This window comes from Chrysoperla carnea, chromosome 5 (genome assembly GCF_905475395.1).
Source record: "Chrysoperla carnea chromosome 5, inChrCarn1.1, whole genome shotgun sequence".
Classification (NCBI taxonomy): Eukaryota; Metazoa; Arthropoda; class Insecta; order Neuroptera; family Chrysopidae; genus Chrysoperla; species Chrysoperla carnea.
Window position 1 is genome coordinate 44,139,818 of NC_058341.1, and position 13,293 is coordinate 44,153,110.

Here is a 13,293-nt window from a genome sequence, read left to right on the forward strand (position 1 = left end):
ATACTATATGTATATATGAAATATATCAAGGTATACTAAATTTAGTCCCAAGTTTATAAGGCTTAAAAATATTGGCGCTACGAACAAAATGTATGTAAAGCTGTTAATAAAATCATCTAATGAATCCATTTTCGGTTGTCTACCTGTCTGTCATTACGGAAACTCAAAAACTAAAAGAGATATCAAGTTGAAAATAGCGTGCTTAGGACGTAATAATGAGTTTGAATTCGAAATGAGTAACCAACTTTAAACCGTTAGAGATAGAACACAAGTTTAAGTGTAAAAATTGTTCCTTATAAAAAATAAACAACTTTTGTTTGAAACGTTTTTTCGAAAACATCACAGTTTACCCGCGAGGGCGCAAATTAGTACTAGACTTTGGTGTCCTATTTCTCCAAAACTATAAAAGATAGGAAGTTGAAAACTTGCGGCTTGCTTTAACTAGTGGTGTTGTGAAACATTTTCGAAATACGAATAAAAATTCTACAAAATACTTTCCAAAATTTCGAAAATATTCAACCAAATAATTAGCGGCCATAATTGTGTTGGCTTTTTAAAATCTTCTAATTTATTAAAAATAATATAAGCACTGACATTCAACACTTTCTATATAGGGTATTTTAACAATTAACTCAATTGTTTGTTTTCTAGAGAAATGTGCGCTTTTTAAATAGATACAAGGCACACAAACTTTTTAAAAACACCATCAAATTAATGAATTTCCTTTGTTTTTGTTATTCTAATAAAAAGATAAACAAATTTCGGAATATTTCTGAACAAAAACGGATTTACAAATTTAAGTTGATCGGTGTTTTCGGGTTAATTTAGAACTACGCCTATACACTTTTTTACTTCTACTAAGTATTTGGTTCTCAATTAATATTTTATCCAATCAATTTATTTATTTATTTATTTATTTTTTTTTTTGCGAGTATGGCGTGAACATTTACGTCAAATTTATGCAGTATATTTTAATTAATTATGGAACAAAAATTAGTATTTATATATATGAGTGATATTAATTACAACACAATAGCAAGACAATTAATTAACTACCATCAGTCATCTGAAAAGTGTTGTCTTTTTTTCACTTCACAGTAACAGTATCAATTTCCTAAATCTTCCTACACATTTTATTTCAATAATTATAATTTGTTAATTTAAAATTAATTGCTCTCTGAAGTTTATTATTTTCAAGAGAATACATTATTTGCATAACAAGTATTTATATAATAAAAAAGTTTTGTCGTTACGAAAATTTATAATTTTACAAGGGCTACATACCCTTTTTGTATCTTCTTTGATTATTTTCTTTCATTTGTCTGCTATGTTAAAACAAATTTGATTCTAAGAACAATTAATTTTAAGGGAAGGTATTTAAAACTAGAAATAAGTGAAAGGAAAACGTGGCAAATGTTTACAAATCAGTATATCACACTATCTGTAAAAAAAAAGTAAAATTTGATGTCTTTAAATTTTCTTTTATGTTTTAAGTTAGATTAGGATTTTAGGACTTAAATAAGGGGATTTTCCAAGATTAAACAAAGGCATTTTCTCAAAATCTGGTGCGCCAGTGAATTAAATTCAACAGAGCAGGTTGTTTTATATCTGACAGCTTTTCAGAAAATTTATCTCAGTATCACTACATTATCCGATTAGGAAATTACTCTCATTCCAACGATGAGCCCTTTCCTATAATCGCGTGTACTACTATGCCCAAAAAATTAGGTGACATTGTATTTATTTTGAAAATTCTTTATTTATTCCTCCAAATCAATTGCATGCCCTTCAAAGTAATCCCCTCCCGATGTAATGCACTTATGCCAACGGATTTTCCAATCTTCGAAACACTAGTTGTAGTCACTTTCCGGGATTGCCTTCAGTTCTGTCTTCGCGGCGGCTTGAAATGCTTCACGATTTCCAAATATAGCACAGGAAGTAACTCTCTCTAAATAAAATAACTACTTTAGACTTTCGATTCTCAATCTTTTAGTAGCAAATATTGATTCAGACCTTTGAAAGCTCGGAAAGAGTGTTCTTAATGTCGGAAATTAAATGGCATTATTTTTTGATATTTTTATAAAAAGTCAAGTTTTAATTGCGTCACCTTTTAAAACTTGAGAAACAGTGGTTCTAAACATTTATTAATTAATTTGTAAGAACAAATGACTCAATTAAAACGTCCATTTGAAAATATACATATAATCAATATTCCCCGAACTTGCATCAATAATATTATAATCATAATTGATCACTTAGTCATTGTGATCGGCGGCGCCATTGTTACCACCCAAAAGCAAACAACTATAATTATCGTATCCTAAAAAAACTGGTTTATTTTATTATTCAAGCACAATGAAATAGGTATCCATATATTTAAACAAAAATCTTTTCAAGTGGAAATGAAATAAACTCACAAAAGAAGAGTACTCAGTTCATGGTCCAGTCTACGTTAGAAAATTACTTACTAGAAAAATTTTTATTTGAAAATACTAAACGTCTATCTATTGGTTGGTATGTTGGTAGTTAGTGACAAGATAGTACTTTTAATTCCGCTACAATTCTTTAGTATACATATTATGTTTTCTCTTTACAACATATAAGCCCCAAAGAAGATGAATAAAAAAATTCTAACAGCTCGAACTAGACGGTAAGTTCTAGTAATTATATGTACTTTCTATCATTACGTACTTGCTGGCATATATATAGACTATACGATCAGAAAATCTCTCATTCGTTCGACACGCACGAGGTTTGAACAACAAAAAACGTGAAACCGCCCAAAAGTTGGTTGAATCAGTTAAAAATTGGTTCAAATTGTTTGCTTGGACATCTAGTTTAACTACTTAAGCTAGAGTTGTTTAAGCAGAGAAATAATATCGAGAAGATCTGCCAAACCAACGAAACGTGTTTTGTCATCTTTTGAATTCAAGCAGTATTTAGAGGAACCATTGAACAGATAATATTGATAATAACAGACTATTGAAATACTAAAATGGTATGTCATATTTTCTTCCTAAGTTAGTTCATCAAAAAGTGAATGTAGATAATACTTGAGTATTGAACTGGCTATAAATTTAATATGATACGAGCTATTTTCAAATTTTTCAAATGGATATAAAATTGAAGACATTGAGCTATATAATTTATATGCATTAATTTAACACAGATATTGTGTAAATGCAAAACAAGAAACTTTATGTGGCAATCTTGATTTTCAATTCTCTTCTTTATTGACACAATAGTAAAAGTTATTTAACAAGTATATGCTTTACTAGCTTGATATCCGCCCACTTCGCTGGGCTTATAAGTTAAGACTGGTAAAGACCACCGCGTCATAGCCCTCACCTCCCTTGCACTCACTTATTCGCCTACCATAACAGTCGAAATATGGATAGAGATTGTTTTACCCAGGAATAATATATGTACAGTTTTCAATTTTTTTTAATGTAAAATAGTCTTAATTCATTGAGTATATCAAAAAAGAATGTCTTGAATGGTTTTACGTTTACCATTTTTACAGGAATCTTTAATTTATGATTCAAAATGATGCTCATAGATCGTGCAGTAAAATGGCAAATTTAATTTTAATTTTTTTAATATATCTTTATTAATTGTAGGTCATGTGTATTTCTGATGTATGATTTATATTGTTTTATTCAAATCCATTCGGTAGTTTTACAAACAAACATCCTTGCTTTCACATATATGATATATATAGAGGGATTTAGTTATTAAATTTATACTTTAAGCATAAGGTAATGCTTCATCTAAACGGAGTATCTGTAGGCAAATGATGTGTGGTAAAAAAACGTTTCTCAATAATACAATAGTTTAGACAAGTCCCAAAATGCTACTCAATATTTTAGAATGGAGCCAGCAACTGAAAATGAAAGTGTAGCAATGGATTGTAAACATACGAATAATTATTGTTAAATTGAAGAACATGATTTAAAACAGAATAAAATAAATCAGTTAAATCATGACATCACAAAGATTCTTGAGTTTTTCTACAAACCATTTAAATGTAATCGGATCATATAAATATATTTTAATAATTTATTCATCGTGATCTGCCAGTTTTGATTTGCCTTGTCATACCATCATTCAAAATATCTCTTCATCTCCCTGTTTTTTTTTCATAATCATGGTTTGTTACAAAATGATGTTACATCATCATAAATCTAAAAATAGATTATGATTCATTCAAAAATAAAGTTGGCTTTGAAGAGAAAAAAAATTGTAGCAAAAAAATTAATTTATGTTTTTTTATTATACAGGTAACATATTATACATATCCTTGATAAAGTAATTAGCGGAAATAAGAGCTGGGTAAACACACTACTTTTTTTTGGAGTGGTTGAATTTTGCCGGATCATCCTTTACAGACCTCTCGAGACACATTTCAGTATCTTGATTTGTCAATTAGAGGGGACTTAAGCTATATCAGTGTTGACTAAAGGAATTAACAAGTGGACTGCCCTGTATTTTTGCGGAGACTCTCATACTTCGATTATGAGGGATTTTCCAGAAGCGCTGGACATCCATAAATGGCCGCAGAAAGTTCTTACACTCGAAAATTATCATGTTTCCTTACAAAACCAGATCTATATTTCAGCCTTTTTGCCATTTACAACTCTTGTGCTTTTGATACTAGATTCAACTATTTACAGAATTTATTCATTAAACATGGCAGAGCCGACAAAATTATAACTTATTAGAAGTAAAAATCTATTTTTCGAGGGTCTTCTATTAGATTTCATAAAAAGTCGTAAAATAATAGTATTACTGTCTGCTCTTTCAACGAAATCTTTCAACGTTACGTAATATCTCCGTCCGCTTTATTTGTAGCATTTTTCTGATACACCACGATTCAAATCCATTCAGTCTGGCAAATGATGGCATTGGGCATTTACATTTTGCAATGCCCAAGCACATACATTTTTAATGTCCAAGTTTCGCACGAATATAGTAGCGTGGACCACACATAACACCTTAACATTTTAAACCAATTATTAGAGCACTACTTAATGTAGGTAGATGTATTGTTTTTCACCCAAAATTTTAAATATGGGTTTTTAATGGATCTCTGGCTCTGCATTTTGATATATTTCTAAAAATACCATTTTTAGCCATTGATCTTTCAGTTGGATGTTCCTATAACGAAAGGAGTTGAATGAAAAAAAAATTTTCTCATTAGTTATGTATAACACAGATACCTATGTAAAAAAGGCACAGTAGCTTTTACGTGGCCATTTGAAACGAGCGAAACATCAAACGTTATAAAAGACATGTCATACAGACAATACTTTATTATAAATCAATAGTCTTAAACTTTCGAATTGTTCAAGCACGCTTCAGAAATAAATAAGATCAGCATTGGTATCTTCAATTTATTACTTTTAAAAAAGGGTCAAGATCAACAGAGTTATACGCGTATCAAATATTTTTATTTTATCACTTTTAACGATTAGGTTAGGTAAGGTTATATTGGCTGCCCACGAAGGACACACTTCAGCTAGAGAGCCCATTGAGATACCATATAATTTCATTTTTCAGCTCCTCAATTTCAGTGGCTGAGTGCACCACTTTCATGCATATACCATGCACTACACCAGCCCATTATAACTATTAATTAAATTAATTTTGTTGCGACGGCGGGAATCGAACCTGCTACCCTAAGCATACCACGGACGGAATTGAGCTAATAGGGCGACTCTTTTAAATTAATCCTACATCTTCTTTTAAACGATAAAAATAATTTCACAATATACAAATTTTGCAAATACAAGTTTTAATAAACAAAAACCATTTGTACTGTAATTCTTACTGAAGGAGATGGAAATTTATATTTCAATAATTAAATACAAATAATTTGATAGGAAATAAAAAAAATTTTCTGTACAAAAAAATTCTAAGAAATAAAGGTAGGTACTTGATTTGCATACAGTATAATACATATAGTATCTATGTGGGTATCATTTAAAATTTACTAATTATAAATTACACAGCCTAAGTACGAAGACCATTAAGGTTAATGACTGTTTTTGGTATAAATATAGAGTTACACGTGAACCCGTATATTAAATCATATGAACATTACATGCAAGTCAAATTATTACCAATATGCATTTGATGAATAATTGTTAATTACATCACATTTTCGATATTCAATATCTGATTATGGCTTTAAAAAATTTGGTCTGAAATTCTCTTATGACCGCTATGTATGCGTTTCTATAACTATATTTCTTAAACTTTGATCCCTGATACTGTATTACTACCTTGATACCCACCCGCTTCGCTAGACTTAAAAGTTTATACCACCAAAATTTAAACTAGATTGGACCAAGGTATTACGTTGTCCCATAAAAATTTTTTTCCCATTTTTCATCCCCTTAGGGGTAGAATTTCGGAAAATCCTTATCTTATCGGATGCCTACGTCATACAAAGAACACACCCTCCAAGTACCAGGTCTCTACGATCAATGGTTTAGGCTGTGCGTTGATCCGTCTGTCAGTCATTCAGGACAAAGAACGAATAGCTTAAAGGTTATGCCGTTACCATGATTTCGGACTTGTCCGTAATACAGCCGTAACAAAATTAAAGCCTGTTGTTCTAATGGTTGCAAATTGAACGACTTGATTTGCTTACAAAAGAACTAGCTGCAAAAAAGGTGAAGTTCCTTTCTAATAAATTCCACACAGTAATGTGAAATAGAATACTAAAGTAGATGAACTAACAAGGAAATTAGCGGGCAAAGAGAACACGAAGGCTATAAGCTCACCAATTTTACCGTTACGGAAGGCGAAATTATGACGTAAGCAGAAACGCGAGGATTAACATAAATCTACTGAACTGTTGGCCCATAGGAAAAAATCTTGTATGTATTGTCACGGGAGGAATTACAGCAAACTGTCCAGTGTGAATCTCCTAAAATATAAATCACAGATTACTGCAGAGAATGTAACCAGGAAGAGGAAACAATTAGCAACTACTTTTTCACTGCCCAGCGCTGGAAGGCAATCTCTCCATTATGATGGGATCTTGTTGTTTTCTGAGAGATTTGGAAGAAGCAACAAAAATAGAGGATTAAAACTACCATTAATATTGCCTTTTATTTATTTTGTGATTTACAAACTTGGAATACGGTAAATATGCATAAATAATCTTTGTAGCAAAATAACGTTAGCATATTGTACATAGAAGTGAAGTAAACATTAAAACATGAGAATCTGGTGACAGGTGATAATATAACATGCTTTATTTTTTATTAATTTTGATGAGGTGTAAATCAGTTATTTTACGTATTAATTAAAACTCTGGTTACGTACGTAAAAAGTTTCGGAGAATTATTACTATTTAATTTGCTTTAGTGTTTATATTTGTTTGACAAATCCGGTCGAATAGTAGTACAGTCAATTCCGTTTCAATTGAATTCGTTTTATTTTGACGAAATGTCTGAACGTCAAATCGCAAATCCGCAGATATTGCACTTTATACCAACAAAGAATCTTTAACTTTCAACGATATAAATGAAATGTTCTAATATCGAACAGTTTGATAACTGTTCGATTCGTAGAGATTGAAACACGTCGTTGCTTTTGATAATTTAAATAAAATAAAATAGTGGCTTTACAAAATTTACGTCAATCATCATAATGAATTACCACAAAGTAAAACTTTCTTAAAAATAGAGTAAGCGTGTTAATATAAATTAAAAACATAATTTAACTTGTTATAACTTCTCGGTTTTCGCTTTCGCCATATCTGGATTTTCACAATTTAAGAAAAATTTGGCCAGCATTGGGTTTAAAACTATCTAAAAAGTGGTCACATTCTTTTTACCCGATGTCAAGGAGTGATCATGTTTTTCGTGCGTATCTTGTATGTATGTATGTATATTTGTTTGTAAATTTCTTTATTACCTCGTATCATCCAAACAGCTCTATGGATTTCGGCATTTAAGATATCGTTATATTCATCATAAAAACTCAAGTGTCCTTAGTTACAGGTGTTTGAAAAAAAATGGCGGATTTTTGGCGCGAAATAGTAGTAACTATCGAGTAGGGCATCACAATAAAGGAAATTACAAAAATATATATAAATTTTATGTTTGAATTTAAATAGGAACGATAAGTTGAGTTAAAAATTTTAATCTAGTTCTAGTACAATAAGAGAGTACTTTTTAGTGTCGGGACACTAAAAAGTCTACAATAAAATAAATAATTAAAAAAATCCATACCCGACTGTAATGAATAAAATCTGAAAAGAAAGAAACAAGTCCAGTAGTTACATGACAACTTTATCAATCAGAGCCTATTATTGGGGAATATTTTAGCCGGTCTAGATTTTAATGGATCCCGACTGTTAAAGTAGCTATGTAAACTACTGGACTTGTTTCTTCCTTTTCAAATTTCATTTAACACGTTCGGGTTTTTAATTTTTTTTTCACCACAGTCTAAAATAAATTTTCAGACTTAGTTTAGTAAAAAACTTTGCCCATGTTTTCCGGTTGAGTTTCAATTTGTGTTTACTGCAATATTATAGTTTGAACCATTTAATGTTTGCCTCAGTGGTAAAAGCAGAACATGAAAAACTTAAGGGATCGTGAACGACGTGATTCTTCGTTTTAAACTCCTTTGGTAAAAATACAATTGCATTTTTGTAACAATAAATTATAGGTAAAGTGTAAAGTATCAATACTTATTTAAAAACTTTTCAAAGTCGAATATGTAAATAATAAGGACCCTCATTAATCATAATTAATCATTTTAGAAACTGTTTGTGGAAATGGTTGCTAGACACTTCTGCTCTCTCTAGAATTAAGAACATAGAGAACCAGGCCCGTGCGCAGGAATTATCCAGAGGAGGGGTTCAAACTTTTGTTCACCATGTTAGGTCATAAAGCCAATAAAAACAAAAAATTATTTTTTCTAGTAAGAGAACATTTAATTAGGTCAAAATGTGATATTCAGTCACTGTTTTTCAATAAGTTAATTCTGCGAGGTATATTGAAAAACTTACAAAACTCTGTGTGCATCGACCACTACACCGCGTTGTATATTCAGCGGGGACTAAACCGTTTAGCTGATCTTCAGGTATTGTCGATCTAAGGTGTGTTTTGAGACGACGCAAGGTTGAAAAGAAGGGTTCATTCATCGCTTTTGTAAAAGACAAAACTGCCAGAACCTCATTTAGTAGACATTCGAATATGGATCTTTATTGCAAATATCGAGTTCTTCGAGATAATTTTTGGCCCTCCGCCCGGCAATGCGTTTTCGCCAAAATTGAACTTTCTAGTTCAAAAAGTCGAGCAAGAGTTTTCATCAAAATTTTTCATTTTATTGAGAAAGAGACAAGCTAAATTAGATAAAATATTGCGATGATTCAAAATTCGATCTATAATCTTCAACTTAATCAGTCTGTATATTCGAGCGTTCCGTTCGTTAAGACGCGAACATTGGTTTCTGCACTTCTGTGTCGTATTCATCGCAGATATCGCTCATGATTTATAAAATCATCCTGAACCCTTCTCCAACGTTTCCTTTTCTTTCAATCAAAATATGTTCATCATCAGCTAGTTCGATATCCTCGCCAAGATCTAGGTACTCGACTCAAAGACAAAGTCAAAGAATGTACAGCGAGCTTAAAAAATGCAATGCATATCTGATTCGTCAGTGGAAATGCGTCTCATAAATGGGTGAATTTACAGTAATATATTGTTAGTTCAAAATTTATGTGGACAGATTCTCAAAGGGAGGAATTTTGACCCCCAAAACCCCTCCCTTGCGCACGCCTAATAGTTCCCTGTAGAGAACTGCAAATTTTACAGTTCGATGATCCAGAATATTATCACTTTCCAATGTTACAAAATGTCTGCAGTAGATAGATACAAAAGAATATTGATAAAAAATGTGTAGTCCCAACAAAATAAAAAAAATTAATTTGAAATAATTTATAATATGGATGCAGTTTTATTTAATAAAAAATAATATAGTGAATACAATGAAATAAACAAGAAAACAAATACTATACACTTATTTTAGTCCCCGACTGTAACAGCATTAACAAGCGATATCCTGTTAGGGCCTCTTTTAATGTGAATCTCTCATAGTCCCGGGAGTACACGTGAAATAATCATCTCGTATCCATCCAATAATACCGCCGTGTATACTCAAATATTACATGCATTGAATAAACAGTGAAGTTTGATCTACATTATAAAGTTCCAATTTGTTTTTTATAGTTGCAAAAAAAAATTGTGGATATTTAACTTTAAAATGTAACTGAAATTGTGGATTTTTGTGTTGATAGAATCATTTAAGAGTGTTAAAATTTAAAAAAAATTTTAAACTTTTTAGTTTTTTTGTTTAATCTAGAGTGAACGAATATTTGTCTATTGAATATTATTTACTATTTGAATAATGTACTTATTTTAATTTCAAATAATGTATCGGATTTCACAATTTGGAGTGGGAGCTGTTAAGTAAGGTAGGTAAGTAAAAAAAATAAACAAACAAAAAAACTGAACAAAAAAGTAGATTTTAGAATTACATACATAATTATTACCAGTTTGGAAATTTCAAACTTTCACGCTAGATGTAGTTTAACATATTTTTATAAACATATCCAAATCATATGGTTCTTGTACCTAAACAATCGGAGTAAACTATGAACCCATAACAAAAGTTTATGAAAGTTTTATTATGCAAAAATACTTTGATCATTTCCCAAAACCCTTTTTTTTGAAAATAACTCAATTTTAAAATTATACAAAACACAATAATGAAATTTGAAACATACCTTTGATCACTGATCTCTATCGAGGCGATCAGCGACTTTTTACAATTTTAAAAGAAAACACAATCGAATCGAAATTATAAAACAAAATTTGTAATTGTCACTATCCAGTTGTAATTTATTTAATTTGAGGTTAGATATCACAATAAAAATAAAATTACCTTCAACAAAATTAATAATATTATCATATAAATTATTAACAATGAATCACTATCATCAGTAATAAAATAATTCTTTTTTTAATTTACAATTAGATATTAACTTGCAAAAATTGCAAAATATTCTCAACTGACATCTAGTGTTCAATGCACGAATCATTCATATCTTTGAAGTTTTTGAAAAAGAATATAAAACAATCCAACAAGTGTTTACGAGTGGAGTTTTTTAAATGTCAGAATAAAGAAGATAACCTATTTATTCTGTTATACTTAAAATGCATGATATTTATAATACGGTTTTATTAACTGAACGTTGAAGTGATTATTAAATTAATTATTATTTTATTCGAATTCGAATTATTTTGTGAGAGAAAATATTTTGTTAGCAATCTTTTAAGTGTTAATAAAATATTCAATAAGAAATATTTTGAACTTACATAATCTCCAGATCCGTTGAACTAGAGAAAAATAATTTCACAATCACGTATCATTCAAATCAAGAAATAGTTTATCTCATTTATAAGTTGAAATCTTCTGGTTTTGTATTTGTTGCTTATAAAAATTAGTACTTTAGACGTCAATATATTTTTATGTGAGCATAAAGTTAACCCAGCAGTTTTTCAATTTCTTTATGTTAGGAATGTTCCTTGGTGTTGGCAGAGGTAGCAGAGCCTATACCTACCTACTATCATCACGTTTTCAAAAATGGATTATCTGAATTCTGGATCTTCAGAAATTTTTAAGAAAAGAAAAAATCCTAAACAGTGAAAAATAGTTCTGTTATTTTTCACTTTTTAGGATTTTTTGTCTCCAAGTACATAACATTAAAACCAAGACAGCAAGTTATAAAAATTGAAATCATCAGTGAAAAGAAAACCACAGAATTTTTCCTATCCCAACAAATAACTTGGTAAAAAATTATTTCGTTTTAATACATTGTTTCAAGTGGATTTTTTGTATTTTGTTTGTTAAGAAAATTTATGGTTCTCGTTTTAGCATATGTCAACTCTAGTAGCTCAGTTGGCTAAGGCTTAACCAATTCCGTTCACCACAACAAAAATTAATTTAATTAATGGTTGTGTTGGGCTGGTGTAGTGCATGGTATATGCATGAAGCAAGTGCGCTCTACCTCTGAAAATAATTGTGGAGCCGATAAATGAAATTATCAGCGGAAAAGATGGAAAACTCATATATGGTATCACAATGGGCTCTATAGCCTAAATGTGTCCTTCGTGGACAGATAATATAACTTAACCTAACCTAGCATATGTTTTTTGATCTCTATACACTACAAGGCATGGGCACACGTGACTTACAGAAGTCTCTCGGATTCCTAACTTAACATACGAGTAAGACAATGACAACCTAACCAGTGACAACCTAAAATTCGAGTAAGACAGAGGGACAAAAATTTTTTTTCTACCTATCTTATTACTATTAGAGAAACAGAGATAGGTAGAAGAGTCGTATACCCGCCTCGCTTCTAAAGAGACTCACAATAAAGTTAATGACACTCAATAAAGTTATAACAATGGTGACCTGTTTTTTTCAAAAGAAAAAAGTTCTAAAAAAGAAAAAATTCTAAACAGTAAAAAATATTTATGTTTCACTTTTTGGATTTTTTCCTCCAATTATAAAATTATGTACGACAACAACTAGCTATGTAAATATTAACAAGGAGAATGCAAGACATTTGAAAGAGGAGAAACAATGTCTGGAAGAAAGTATCAACAAAAGAACTTATGAATTAAATTCAGAATTGAATAGAGTCAAGTTACAGCTAGTATGATCTGCAAGTGCGAATTAAGGGAAGTCAAAATGAGAAAACGAGTAACAGGTGGTGAACATAACGGTTGTTTCTGTGTGTGTTTATCCAAAACGAGCTTTTATAAAAACATTTTGGTATTAAAAAAAGAAATCTGAGTGTGGTTATTATAATTTAAAAACTTTGAGCTCGATACCTTACTTTATTTAAGAAATAAATTAATTTGGAGTTAATTAATTCAGCCAAGGGAAAAAGCTTTCGAAATAGCAATCCAATTTTGAATTCATTAAACACTCCTAAAACAGAAAGAGCAAAAACTATATCTACATGTAATCTGTTCAGATTGTCGTTTTTTCTAAATGAATCGTCGTGCTATCTTCACGTACATGAATATTTTATCAAGAGTTCCAATCAATAAAATTTAAAGAATTTATTTAAAAAATTTTTATCGTAAATACATAATATGTATACTAAATTTGTAAACGCATCAATTATGTATTTATACGGGTTAGATGTTGACCCCCAACTAGGGGGAATGTAAATCGAACTTATATTTTATTACAAAA

General features: G+C 30.3%; 2 protein-coding genes across 5 annotated transcripts in view; one reads left to right on the forward strand and one right to left on the reverse strand.

Moving 5' to 3' along the window:
• The window catches only part of LOC123301194 (peroxisomal leader peptide-processing protease-like), a 30,162-nt gene extending 18,647 nt beyond the window's left edge, over nt 1-11,515 (reverse strand). The window contains exon 1 of the mRNA XM_044883929.1: nt 11,400-11,515. The gene's annotated coding sequence lies outside the window, so the exon portion shown is untranslated. The remainder of the gene's footprint in view (nt 1-11,399) is intronic.
• Nucleotides 1-13,293, forward strand: part of LOC123301847 (CHH-like protein) — a 121,249-nt gene that overhangs the window by 1,900 nt on the left and 106,056 nt on the right. The window contains exon 1 of one of the 4 annotated variants that reach the window (XM_044884772.1): nt 10,364-10,495. The exons of 2 other annotated variants lie outside the window; for them this stretch is intronic. The gene's annotated coding sequence lies outside the window, so the exon portion shown is untranslated. Of the gene's footprint in view, nt 1-10,363; nt 10,500-13,293 lie in introns of those variants that run through there. One more of the 4 variants, XM_044884770.1, reaches the window with a different exon arrangement.